Here is a 13,664-nt window from a genome sequence, read left to right as displayed (position 1 = left end):
ATTGCTTAAAGACCATATTTAGGTCTTTAAAGCTCTTGTTTTGTATATGATTATGTCCATATAGAAAATGATCAATCCCTCACCAAAACAAATAAAGCAGGCTTTTCCAGCAATAGTAAAGGTCTATTTTTCTAGAAACTTTCGGCTTTCCAAATTATCTCCTTTTAATGTTTTTCTTAAAACAGACCCACAAGCTACCAGGAGGAGCTTTTGCTCATGTATGTATCATCTTGAAGAGCAGTCAAAGACACTTGTGTTCCCCAAAGACACTTTTCCATACCAAGATTACTGATGCTTAGCAGCTGCAATGAAGATGGGATATTCTTAACTTGCTGGGAAGGGAAGGGAGAAGCTAAGCATAAGTCATGCTGTTGAAGGGGAGAATAACTTGAAATTTTTATTTGGTTTTGTTATTAAAGAATATATTATAATATCTCATGCACAGTAAATGTTTTCTTCTTTGACATTTAAACTCGTATAGAAATCTATTTTCATGTTCTTAAAGGCTTTGTGAATGTGTGTGTCTGTCTCTCTCTCCCTCTCTCCCCCCCTCTCCGTGTGTGTGTGTGTGTGTGTGTGTGTGTGTGTGTGTGTGTGTGTGTATGAGAGAGAGAGAGAGAGAGAGAGAGAGACAGACAGACAGACAGACAGACAGAGAGACAGAGACAGAGAGACAGACAGACAGAGAGACAGAGAGAGAGAGAGAGAGAGAGAGAGAGAGAGAGAGAGAGAGAGAGAGAGAGAGAAAGCAAGAAGTTAGAACTGTTTGTGAGCTCTTGTAAAGAAAACATGAATATGCTTACTACACATCTTCAATCTCTTATTGTTCAAACATATGTGGATCAACGTGATATCTTAGATCCTAGTTAATTTTCCTGTGACTTAATGACTGCTATTGTCTGACCAATCTCTGAAAATGCATCCATGCTAAACACTTAACCTTTCTCCACAGTCATACACCCATAGCCACTTTCTAATCCCTTTAGTTTTTTAAGCTTCACATTACATATCTTTTTTTAAATTTTATTTTATTAATTTATTCATATTACATCTCAATGGTTATCTCCTCCCTTGTATCCTCCCATTCCTCCCTCCCTCCCATTTTCCCCTTACTCCTCTCCCCTATGACTGTGACTGAGGGGGACTTCCTCCCCCTGTATATGCTCATAGGGTATCAAGTCTCTTCCTGGTAGCCTGCTATCCTTCCTCTGAGTGCCACCAGGTCTCTCCATTCAGGGGACGTGGTCAAAAATGAGGCACCAGAGTACGTGAGAAAGTCTTACCCCACTCTCCACTCAACTGTGAAGAATGTCCTGTCCATTGGCTAGATCTGGGTAGGGGTTTGGCGTTTATGGCTTGTATTGTCCTTGGCTGGTGCCATAGTTTGAGCGGGACCACTGGGCCCAAATCTGCCTATCATACATATATTTTTTTAAAATAACATTTCTGTTTTTGTACTGGACTATTCTCTGACTAAAACAGCACCGTTTTCAGGAATCCAATCGGATTGTTGGCTGTTGCTGCTTCCTCTGGGAAGGAGGAGAAGGGAGGACATGAACTTTGCTGAACATCCTGCCCATTCTCCCAGCCACCTGTACCTAATTCTTCCCTAATTGCACATGGCCTTAGGATCTGTTGGAAAAGCTAGAGGATACAGTTTGGGAAATATCGGGGGGAAAAGAGTCAATTTACACAGCAATGTGGGTGTGTCTTAGTTACACTCTATTGCTGTGATAAAACACCATGACCAAGGCAACTTACAAAGAAAGGCATTTAATTTGAGCTTATGATTTCACTTAGTTAGAATTCATGATGTCAGAGCAAAGGAACAGCTGAGAGCTCACATATTAATCTACAAACACAGACACAGAAACAGACACACACACACACACACACACACACACACAGAGAGAGAGAGAGAGAGAGAGAGAGAGAGAGGTCATGAGATGAACGTGTGCTGTTGCCTTGATGAAGACCATGTTAAGGGCTCAATAGCCTCAGATTCATGGGAACCCATCTCTTCTGGTCCTTGTGTCCTATAGCTTTCTCCCCCAGCTATTTACAGCCATTGCTCCTACTAAGATTAGTTTAAGCTGTCTACTTGACCCAGCTATGTACTATAAGCCCTGCCTCCTTGTTTATCTGTATATAACAACTCTGACCCTTTTTGTTCAGCTGTATGCAATAACCCTGCCTCTCTGTTCAGCAATTTATAATAAACCCACCAAGCTTCTGGAATGCTGCAGTTTCTTTAGAACAGAGGCCCAGTGATTTTTTGTTTGTTTGTTTATCTTTTCTTCAGTCCACCATTGCCCCATTCAGGTCCACATCCCTGAAGCCAAGCGAGGAGTTAGCAAAGAACAATGTGCATGGGGACCCGGAGAAGGGAAGAATGCGCTCCGTTTGAAGACGGTAAGGAGAGCTGAGGATGACTGGGGTGTTGAGCTCGGAGGGTGGATGGAGAGCCTGGGGAAATAGGGCCAACTCACAAGAGCCCTGGAAACCACCTTGAGGATCAAGCAGTTTGCCAAGAGCAGTAAGAAAGCTGCTGAAGTATTTACACTAAAAGGCAACATAATGACTTTTGAAGTTTTGGAAAACTCACTTTCATTATGGAAAAGAAAAATCAATCAGAATTGGGGGCAGAGAGATAAGGTGGGAGATGTGTGTGTGTGTGTGTGTGTGTGTCTGTGTGTGTGTGTGTGTGTTGTGTGTGTGTGTAGGATCTGGAGATTTCTGGAAATACAATAAGAATGAGAAACAAACCTTAAAATATTTGGGAGAGACAAATGCCCTGCAGTGTTTGGATGAGTAAGTGGGTGCTTGAGAGGCCACAGTTATTTTCTGACCCCCTACAGTCTGGGGAGCTAGAGCTAGCTGAAAGTGATGTCCTATTTTAGGTGTCTAAGTAATTAACAGCTTGATGTAGATGTTATTTTCTTGCCTGTGAATGCAGGCTCTGATGCGTGGCAGGTGCATGGTCTTCAGCAGGTTGTTTATATTTCCTATCTCTATTTCTCTTGTAGCACTGGGACAATGGCTCCTCCTCATAAGTTTATTGTGATGGGTAGGCTGAGAGAATATTGGTGATGAACTTGGGATCATGGTGAGTACAGAGAAGGCTGTGATACATGCTAGCCATTATGACTGCTGTTAATACTCTGCAGAGCATCTAGAACAGCGGTTCTCATCCCTAACGCTATGACCCTTGAACTGTTCATGTTGTGGTGACTCCCCCAACCATAAAATTACTTTGTTGCTACTTCATAGCTGTAACTTTTTTACTACTATGAATTATAATGAATATCTGATTTTCAGGATATCTGATATCCTGTGAAAAGGTTGTTTGACCTCCAAAGGGATTGCAACCCACACGTTGAGAACTGCTGATCTGCATAAAGATTACAAGCTGTCACCTGCATACTTAGAGTAGAAAGAGGTGGAATATCAATAAATGTGCATCAAATGGAAGGCTTATTGTATATTGGAAGTAAATGATTCCTTAAAAGAGTTCCTATAATTATTACTGATAGTTTATGTTCATAAAAGTAAAACCTGTGCAATGTTAAAATATTTAGAGATCCCTGAATGGAAAAGTATTTTAGGACATAAAAATGTGAACTATGACTCTTTAACAAGTAATATATTAGACGAATGGGAGATTTGCTATTCTACAAGATCAGGTTAAATAGTTTTGGTACATTCAGTACCTAGGGGGTCTTGTGGAAAAGTGAGGGGAAGGGGAAAAGGATTTGGGGGTAACAGAAGCTTCACAAGAAGACCAACAGAGCCAACTGACCAGGGCCCAGAGGGTCCTGTTGAGACCAAAGCACCGACTAGGGATCATGCATGGACTGGATCTAGGCCTCCTACAGAGTTGTAGCTGATGGGCAGCTCAGGCTTCATGTGGGTCCTCTAGTAAGGGGAACAAAGGCTGTCTCTGACATGGACTCTCTTGCCAGCTTTTGGTCACTTCCACCTGGTGGGGCTATCTTGCCAGGCCACAGGGGAGGAGGACATCCTCAGTCCTGATATGACTCAATGAGCTGGGGAGAGTGGGTAGGGAGATCTCCTTTTCTGAGGAATAGGGGATGGGGGATGGGAAAGACAGAGGGAGGGTGGGACTGGGAGGTGAGGAGGGATGAGGATGTAAAGTGAATCAAATAAAAATTTAAAAAATGAATGGATAAACAAGACAAAAAAAGAGAAGAAGAAATATTATAGTTTTATTAAACAAATCATGAAGGCACAAAGGTTAGTTTACTTGCTGTAAATGTGGATTTCTTGTCTTTTCACCTTGGAAAAAAAGTTCCAGTGTTGATAGACCTAGGTATTGCTCTTCTTCTCAGGGTAGCATGCTGGGACTCTCTCTGCACTGCAGTTATTTTCATGATGTAGAGGTGATACCAAAGGGAAATGCGGATTTTTCTCTTATGGTAAGGTGTGGTGGTGCATTGCAATTGGCAGTCAAGTACTTATGATATGAGTTGGCTGCTGTAGCCTGAAGGATAAGAGATAGTAATAGTGAACATAGTTGAGTGCTTTATCCTATGCAATGCTAACATTTGATTATGTAATCTTATTTGAATTCCTACAGCATTTTTAAAAAAAGATTTATTTACTCATGTATTTTATGTATGAGTGCTCTGATTTCATGCACACCAGAAGAGGCAATCCGATCCTATTGCAGATGTTTGTGAGCCACCATGTGGTTGCTGGGAATTGAACTCAGGACCTCTGGAAGAGCAGTCAAGTTCTTTTAACCACTGAGTCATCTCTCCAGCCCCAAGGTCCTCAGCATTTTTTAAATATATATGGATGTAAAGTCAAGTTTTAAGGAAGTAAAGTAGTTGCCTGCAGCCACACAAGACTTAGGGGAGGAATGGAGAGAAGCAACAAATCTTGGCATGGGTTGGGAGAGCTAAAGAGTCATAGGAAAGAGTAAACCAGAGAAATAGACAGATGGAGGCAGTGGAGAAGGAGGTTGTGGGCAAAGACACAAAGCAAGAGATGGCTGAATACTCAGCTCTGTGTCATAGTTTATAGACATTGGTAACCTGTGAGGATGTTCCAAATAGGCATGATACACAGAAGCTGTGGCATCTTACAGTCTTACACTGGGCACAGAGCGTGGAAAGTGCTTGAAGTACCACATCCAGCTACACAAGCCCATGCTTGAAGATACTGGAGACATATTTTGAGGGTCCAAGTATGGCAGACATCAGACAGTCACAATGACTTCAGTGCCTTCCACGGACATGATATTTGGTTGTAGTGTAAGAGTCTCACTCTATGGCCTGCGAAGTTGGGCTTGTGTGGGGACGGAATCAGAATGTAAAGTCACATGGTGCATTTTGCTCTTATTTCTATCACCATAGAACAAAAAAACCCCAGACCTCAGTGGCTTAGAATATCATGTTATTAAACTGTACAACAGTGAAGCTCAGAATTTTGGACTAGGCTTACCTGCAGGGTTCTTCTCTGTCCGTACTGGCAGAAGTAATTTTGTGGGACTAAAATGGTCAGTACACTGGTCTTGAAGATTCAAAGGTCAGGCAGACAATGTAGTTCAGGTGGTAGGATGCTGGTTTAGCACATAGAAAGTCCTGGATTTGATATCCCGAATGGTATAAATGGAGCTTGGTGGCCCACTTCAGTTATTCCAGCGTGAAGGAGAGAGATGTGCAAGATTAGAGGTTCAAAGGTCATCCTTAGTTACATAATGAGATAAAAGGTACCTGACCTGTAATGTGGCCCTCTCAAAAAACAAAACAAGCAACACCATAACCCCCAAAATCCAACAACAACAACAACAACAACAACAACATAACCTAAAACAAAACAGCCCCCTCCCCCAAAGATCCAAGATAGCTTCATTCATATGTACAGTACCTTGGAAAGGATGGTGGGAACTAAGAGCCCTGCCAGGGTTTGGGCCAGAGTGCCATCAGTTGAAGTCTGCAATAGGTCAGGCTCTGGGACAAGGCATGGAAATAGGTTTCCTCCAGAGTGGTTATTTCAAGAGGCACCAATGAAAAGAGTCTGTTCTTAGAATCTGTCTTCGGGCTCTCAGGACATCACAAGCATTTCAACTACTAAGGGCAATTCAAGAGTTAAGGAAAAAGGAATTAAGCTCCTCCTTTTAAGGAGAGGCTTAGCTGAGATTTACAGACATCCTTAATCAACCACACTGCCTGACTCCAGGTAGATAACCCACAGACAATTTACAGTGCTTCCTTATGGAAGTTCTAGTTCAGTTACCACCCCTGCTATGATCATCATTCATAAAGCAAATCTCACCATCTGTGAGTAGGCAGCATCCTCTATTTCTGAGGACATGCCCAGCTTCTCTATGGCACAAAGCAGTGTTTGCTGTCAAAGGCTAGGGTGATCCTTTCAAGTCAATTCAAGTCAAGGGCAGTGATGATAGTAATTTTGACTGACTCAAAAGCAAAACAGAAGCATCTCAGGAAAGACATATCTGGATGAACCCTCAAAGAGAGACAGGAAGGAATTTCTGACTATACCCCTAAATCAGTGAAACAGACTACAAACATGGTTCTAACAAGCTTCTTAGACATTGGTCATATTGCTCTGCAGTAGTAAGAATGTGGCATGTTTTAAAGAAATGAGAGCTTCTGTTAGAAGTACATATTCTTTTTTATTTTTTCACTTAAGAGAGAGAGAGCTAATGGGTAAAGCCCAGGATCCTTTAGGCTTAAGTCTGTTGTCAAAAGTGACTTGTTACAGAACTTCATCAAGGTACATAAAGTGCTTGAGTTTCCCCAGCAGTCAGTCAGGAAGGAACAACAGTTCGTTTATAGAAGTGTATAGTTCAGGTAAAGGAGATACTTCATGGAGACGCTTACAGAAATGTACCTGCATGTAACAAAAAAATTGATAAACATTCTTTAATGCCCTCTAAAACATGTTGATTTCTGCCATAGCTTAGCCCTTTGTAAATACAAGGATCATTAGACCCATGACTCCCTTGGGATTAAACCACGATTGAATCGCTATAGGATCTGATAAAAATCAGAATGAACTTTGAACTATTTTGCCATGCTTGTATTCTCAGACACAGAAATACCCAAATGTCAACCTAGAAGGAGATATCCAGCTGGCTCAAGATGAGAGGAGAGTCCATATGACGCACAGCAGAGCTGGACGTTGTTGAATGCCAAATATATGTACATATATATATATTCCAGAATTTGAGATCTTAAATTATTTTCTAAAACACAGGCATTAAACTGAGGTCAATAGAGCATTTTGTATCCTACCACAAAACAATGCTGTATTAAACCTATTTAACTGAAGATAGAATGATTTTTAAGAAATTAACTGTTGGAAAAATAGCTTCAACAGATTTAACTCACTAGCTCTGATCAAGGCAAAGCCTATTAACAATAATTGGCAAGTTCTTAGAAACTAAGAACCCATAATTAAATTTTATTGTCTTGTGAGTGATTTGGATTAATTATATCCATAATAGGCACACAGTCACCCCCTCCTTGCTTTAGAGTTGGGGGTGGCTGCTTCATAGAATCTAGGCATTTACTGAAACCCTTGAGCATTCTGTGGGCTGCCAAGGCAAAGCTGCTACAAAGCCCATTTCCTCTTAGGATTTACTGAAAAGTGACAGGTGTTGATTTGCTGGTATCTTTCTCAACAGATTCGAATGAACTAAACAAAATGACTTTTCTACCCATTTAGGCAGAAAAATAAATGGGGACACCAGCTAATGAGTGAGTGTAGTGTTAACTGGACTCAAAGCCCTCCAAGCTGTTGGCAGCTGGAATCAAAAGAGGAATCATGCAGACAGTTGCTCATGTTTATTGCTGAACATGAAATTAGAAAGATGCCTCATCTTCTCCACAGGTGCATGAGCATATAGTTATTAATTGCCACAAAACACGCTTATTGACATCCCCAAGCCTGCAAAATCCCACACTCAGCAAACAGCTTTCAAAGTTCATCCAAAAAACACTTTAGAATCAATACAAAAGCACTGCACAGTTGATGAATCTGTGCCTGGCAGAATTGTGCGTCCTGGAAGCATGGCAGGGCTGTCTCTTGATATTTATGTGGTTGAGTATCACTGAAACCTTCTTTGTTCTTGTGGGGAGGAGAGACCCATTATAGAAAACGTTCTTCAACATCCAACTGTGGGCAGGTATAACTCCAGACTAGAGAGTCAATTGGACCAATTTTGTTCCTGTCTACAGGCTTTAAAAACAATTTTACCTCTTAGTCCAGTTTTCAGCCATGTAAGGTCATATGTTCAGCACATGAATTTAGCTAAGGTCTATTAGGCAGATTATTTAAAAGAATGTATTATTAGACAAATACTAGTCTTTTTTTCTTTTTTCTTAATTATAATTTATTCAAATTACATCCCGATTGTTATCTGCATACTCTTATCTTCCCATTCCCACCCTCCCTCCCTCTTCTGCCCTATTCGCCTCCTGCCTCCTCTAGACCTCTGATAGGGGGCCCTCCTACCCCACTGTATGGCCACAGCCTATTAGGTCTCATCAAGACAGCCGGTTTCCCTTTCCTCTGTGTGCCCACAAGGCCATCTTGCCTGGGGCAGTGACCAAATCATGGGCACCCGAGTGCTCGGACAAATTCTTGTCTTCATACCATGGAAATGTATATAAACACATACATAGGGCTTAAAATCTTATTGTATTAATGTTATGAACTAATTATGACATACCATAAGAGTATTTCTAAAGCCAAAAGAAGTTTTAAAAGCCACTTTGGTTTGAAGAGGAGAAACACTTGAAAGAATTGCAAAGATGGGTTTGTGAGCTATGCTGCCCACTGCTATTAAGTGAACATACATAGCTTATTTAGTTGTTGCTTTTAGTAACTTATTTTAGATAGGATTTGAGACAGGATTCAGAGAGTATAAAATAAGAATATTAAAATAAAACCATCAGACATGTAAGTAAATGTTGTAAGTGACTCAAGGGTGACTACAACTTCAGATGTCCTTCATAAAATTGTGTCATTTGAAACTAGGTCTTAAACTGGATCCTAAGTTTCTTGGTGGCCAGAAATAGAAACAAATACAATCTAGTACAAAAGATGTATCATTCTAGACGAATCACATGAGTTCTAGTCATTCTTGTATATAAATACCAAAAGATGAGCATTTCCAGGAAATCTTTTAAAGATGAATAACTCCTTTAGATGTGATAGGACATAACAGTAAATTTTCAAAACATTTATATATTTTTAAATTAAACATTCTTATTTTTTATATTTTTTATATATACATTTATATGTATATATGTATATATATGTATACAATAAACTACCTATAGCAAGAGGAACCATGACACATTCAGGAATTATATAAGTGTTAGATTCTTAGTGCTTTGGCTATTTGTATTTGAGAGCCTTGAAGAAAACATCTTTCCTATCTTGGGGAGTCTAAAATTATGAATGTAAGTCAATCTCCATCATATCTTGTCATTATCAACTTAAAACATCTATCTAGACCTAAAAACATCTTAGACCCTAAACAACTGAGCTTCATGTAAAACTAAGCTACCTGGTCTTCAACTTCATCAGAGTCCTGAGAAGGAATAAACTTGATTACCTGAGTATGCTGGGAGTGCAGGTGAGTAGCTTTCCAAAGGAGAAGATGGCAGTGACAGGTTGCTGCCTGAATAGTCTATCCATAATGTTAGAGCATCTTCTTCAGCCATCTGGCCCAACATATCTGACAGACATATTTGTGAGGCAGGAACTATAGAGGACTTGCTTACCCTGTCTTTGCAGAGTTTGGTCATTGACTCTGCCTGCATCCAAGCTTGCCCTTTTTTAGGCAGAATTCTGTCTGTAGTAGAAACGACGACATTTTTCCCAGTGGTTGGTTTGCCACATTTGAATCCATCTCCATAAGGAGGTTCTTTGATGCTCATCATCCTCTTTGAGGAAGGCTGCGTGTTGCCAGGAGTTAACCTGTCTCATTGTCAGTGAATCTTTAAAATAATAACATTTTAAAATGCCATATTCTACATATCTCTGAGGTTTTTGAAGACCTTATCTAACTATCCTATCTTATTTTTCTATAGAATCATATCTATCTGCCGCAACTAAGATGTATATTCTTGTGATAAAAATAGACTAGTAATTGACATAACCATGATTATATATATATGTATATATATATGTATGTATGTTTGCTTGTCTCACAACTCTGATAATTTAACTTTACTTATGTATACTTAAAATGTTTATTAAAATTTGGTTATGTGCCTTGGAGGTAAACTGATGAACAAGACAAATAATGTGTCGGAGATGACAGCATGTTTAGAAATCATGTAATAAATCAATAAGCTCATCTCAAAGGGTGGAGAGTGTTATGGAGTTGAGACAGATTATATTTTTGGCAATAACTGGGCATATGGATAAGGTGTGAAATGAGACCATAGTACCCTGAGAAGGAGAGGGAGGAGGAGCAGGAGGAAGAGGAGAAGGATGAAGAGGAGGAGGAGGAGGATTTCCAGGCATGGAGACTTTGCTAGGTTTCAGGGAAGAAAGCAGTGTGTGTGAATTGGAAAAATAACAGTGAGTCGGCTATGGCTGGAACACATGGGAGGAAATGAGGAGCGGAGATGGAGGAGTGGGTCGGGTTCTGGAGAGATGACCTTTTGTTAAAAGCATGTACTCTTATTGAAAGGGTCCCTGTCTGATTCCCAGCTTACAGCTACCTGTGACTACAGCTCTGTAGTGTCTATGGGCACATGTACTCAGTGTATACCTCCCACATACATTAAAAAATCAATGCAGGCAGAGGAACCTACAGTAAGACATTTGGATATTAAGGGAAATGAGAAATAAGATTCAGTTATTCTTAGGATTCTCTCTCTCTTCTTCCTCAATTTATTCTTCTCACATACATTACATCCCAACCACAGTTTCGTCCCCCTACACTCCTCCCAGTCCCACTCCCCAACTCTTGCTCCCTTGCTCCCCTCCTTCTCCATTTCCCTTTAAAAAGAGCAGGCCTCCCAGAGACGTCAATTGAATACAACATAAGAGGTTACCATAAGACCTGGGGGTCTATGGTTGTCGATTAAGTCTTTGGGAACCTCTATGAGCCCTGCTTAGTTGAGTCTGTGGGCTATGTTCTCATGCTGTCCTTGACTGCTCTGACTCCTATAATCCTTCCTCTCCCTTTTCGGTGAGGTTCCCTGAGCTCCACCTAATGTTTGGCTGTAGGTCTCTGCCTCTGCTCTTTCCGTTGCTGGATGAAGCCTCTATGATGATGATAAATGGGCCAGGCACCAATCTAAGTGTATAGCAGAATATCACTAAGAATCACTTCCTTGACTTTTTTTTTGCGGGGGTGGGGCGGTTAATATTAGGTTCTGTGGTAGGTTTTTGGGCTTTCCAGCCAAAAATAAAATATTAACTGTTATGTAACCTCAAAATATTCTTTCTGAAAAAAGAATCCCATAAGTGATAAAGTTCGTTAAGGTCAAGGCTGTCCTTTGCCTTTAGCCATTATCTAAATCTGGGTAGAAGGGCTGGAGAGGTGGCTCAGAGGTTAAGAGCATTGCTGTTCTTCTGAGGACCCAGTTTGGAAGCTCAGCTCCAACACGGTGGCTTGTAGCCATCTGTAATGGCAATTCCTGTGGATTTGATGCTCTCTTCTGGTGTCTGTGGACATATAGTAACCACATGGTAAGCTATTACATGGGCAAAACACTCATGCTCATAAAAACACTAGGTAGAATATCTATACATCACGTGGTACTAAAGTACTTTTAGAGTCACGTCTGTCACAACAAATCTTTAAAAGCTTACTAAAACTTCCCAAATTATATGCCGAAGAGTAGAATTTGGCAGACCATTTATATTATACGATCTTCATTATTTTATCATGGAAAAGAGTAAAATCAGGTGTTCCTAGTTACTTATGGAAGCATGAAAATATTAGTACCTGTCCCTAGAGGCATTGCAGGAGTGGGGGCTGTGTCACATGTGTGTAGGTGGCAGAGAGGACAGAGGCTATGTCTATACTCAGGGCTCTGACCTGTGACCATCTGAATGAGTAGTAGCTTAACACGCTTTGAAAACGATAGCAAGCCTGAGATGACCACTAGTTCTGTACTGTTCAGCCTTGGGGATGCAGACCGTGCTCAAGATGACCCCTGCTCTGTGCCATAATGGGAAAGAGGGGCACAGCACTCCTGAGAATGCTGCTCCTGCAATGATCCCAGACACTCAGAAGTCCCAGGCTCTACTAAGAGGAGCAAGTAAGTGGTGGAGAAGTGGGAGAGAAACAGAAGCAGGAGGGTGTGGGCACAATGAGGAGAAGCAGAACTGGAGCCTGGAGGGTAGTGAGCAGCCTGATGTGAGTAGCCATAGCTGACGATGCCACTATGGACTATGGTGGGGTCCTGGCCTGTTCTGCCACTAGGGTCCACATCTTGGTCCTTGGCCCTGCAGAATGCAGTAGGAGTCTGTTTCCACCAAAGACTCTGGGCTGCCTCTAGACACAGGTTGATGTCTGAGGACTGTGCAGAACTGGCCCCACCCCTTGCCCGGGCATTAGGGCAAAGCTGGCTTTGGGAGTATGACAGCAGAAGAGATGACTCCACCTCTAACCAGCTGCTGTACTGGAAATGTGGACCTACACAGAGTGGGAGTTATAAACGAGCCAACCCAAGGTAGCTTGAGCCAGCCTTGCCTCTTGTCTGTTGTGCAGTCCTCCCCTCCCTCATCCCTTGCCACCTATAGCATTGGGAGGACTGGACCCATGCCTCCCTGGCTGCAATACTCGGGAGAGTGAGACTTGCACTTCACCTAGGCAGAATGATAGAGCTGGCCCTATTTGAGGGAGTGTGCTGGGGTGCTGATGGTGGTGGAGTTCATGAAGGAGCTGGTCCTACAAATACAAAGCTACAGGACCTCCATGACACAGGGCAACAACAAGATGTCCAAGAAGAGACCCTGTGAGGTTCCAGTATTGATAGAGTAGCAGAAGCCAGAGGCCTTGTACCAGACCAATGAATCATTGCAATAAAAATTTGCAAACAAAGATGTGTGAACAATGGGGTATACTGTGGACACACTATGACACACTACAACTTCCAAAATGAGATTTTTTTCTCTGTTGGGGGGAGTGTTGTTGCAAGAGTAGAGGGCAGGTATGAGGGGAGATGGAGATGAAAAAGATTGGGGTGCATGATGTGAAATTTACAAAGAACCAATAAAAAGTAAAAGGAAATATTATCAAGGCAACTGGTATATCTCCAAGGTAAACTGGTTATGAATCTACGTCCTTGGTAACACAATGAATTGGCCTGTGACTATAAGCCAATTAAGCTTTGGAGGACTGCCAAAATTGTTATTAAGGTTTTACAGTGGATGTTATGAAGCCATACTTTCTGACAGTAATTAGGTGACAGGGTCAGTTATCAACCGAGGGAACTCCTAGTTGATGACAATAAAACACAGGATCAGTATACCAGCCATGCCCTCAGATAATAAGACCTGGGATCAGAGTACCACTGGATAATAAAACACAACCTCAGTAGAGCCAGGCATCCTGTTGGCTCTATGGTCTTTCATGTAGGGAGAGGAGGAAGATGACTTTTCTCACCTGTCAAGGCATTCCTTGGGTCTTCTTGTTGGAA

The 13,664-nt window shown here is 41.5% G+C and overlaps 1 non-coding gene across 1 annotated transcript; it reads left to right on the top strand.

Moving 5' to 3' along the window:
- The first annotated feature begins 11,964 nt into the window (after positions 1-11,964).
- LOC127196722 (small nucleolar RNA SNORA17) lies at positions 11,965-12,092 on the top strand. Its single transcript, XR_007831501.1, has one exon. It is a non-coding gene; the product is annotated as a small nucleolar RNA SNORA17 (small nucleolar RNA).
- The last annotated feature ends 1,572 nt before the right edge of the window (positions 12,093-13,664 follow it).

Source organism: Acomys russatus, chromosome 12 (genome assembly GCF_903995435.1).
Source record: "Acomys russatus chromosome 12, mAcoRus1.1, whole genome shotgun sequence".
Classification (NCBI taxonomy): Eukaryota; Metazoa; Chordata; class Mammalia; order Rodentia; family Muridae; genus Acomys; species Acomys russatus.
The sequence above is the reverse complement of the archived record's forward strand: the minus strand, read 5'-3'. Positions and strand labels throughout refer to the sequence as shown.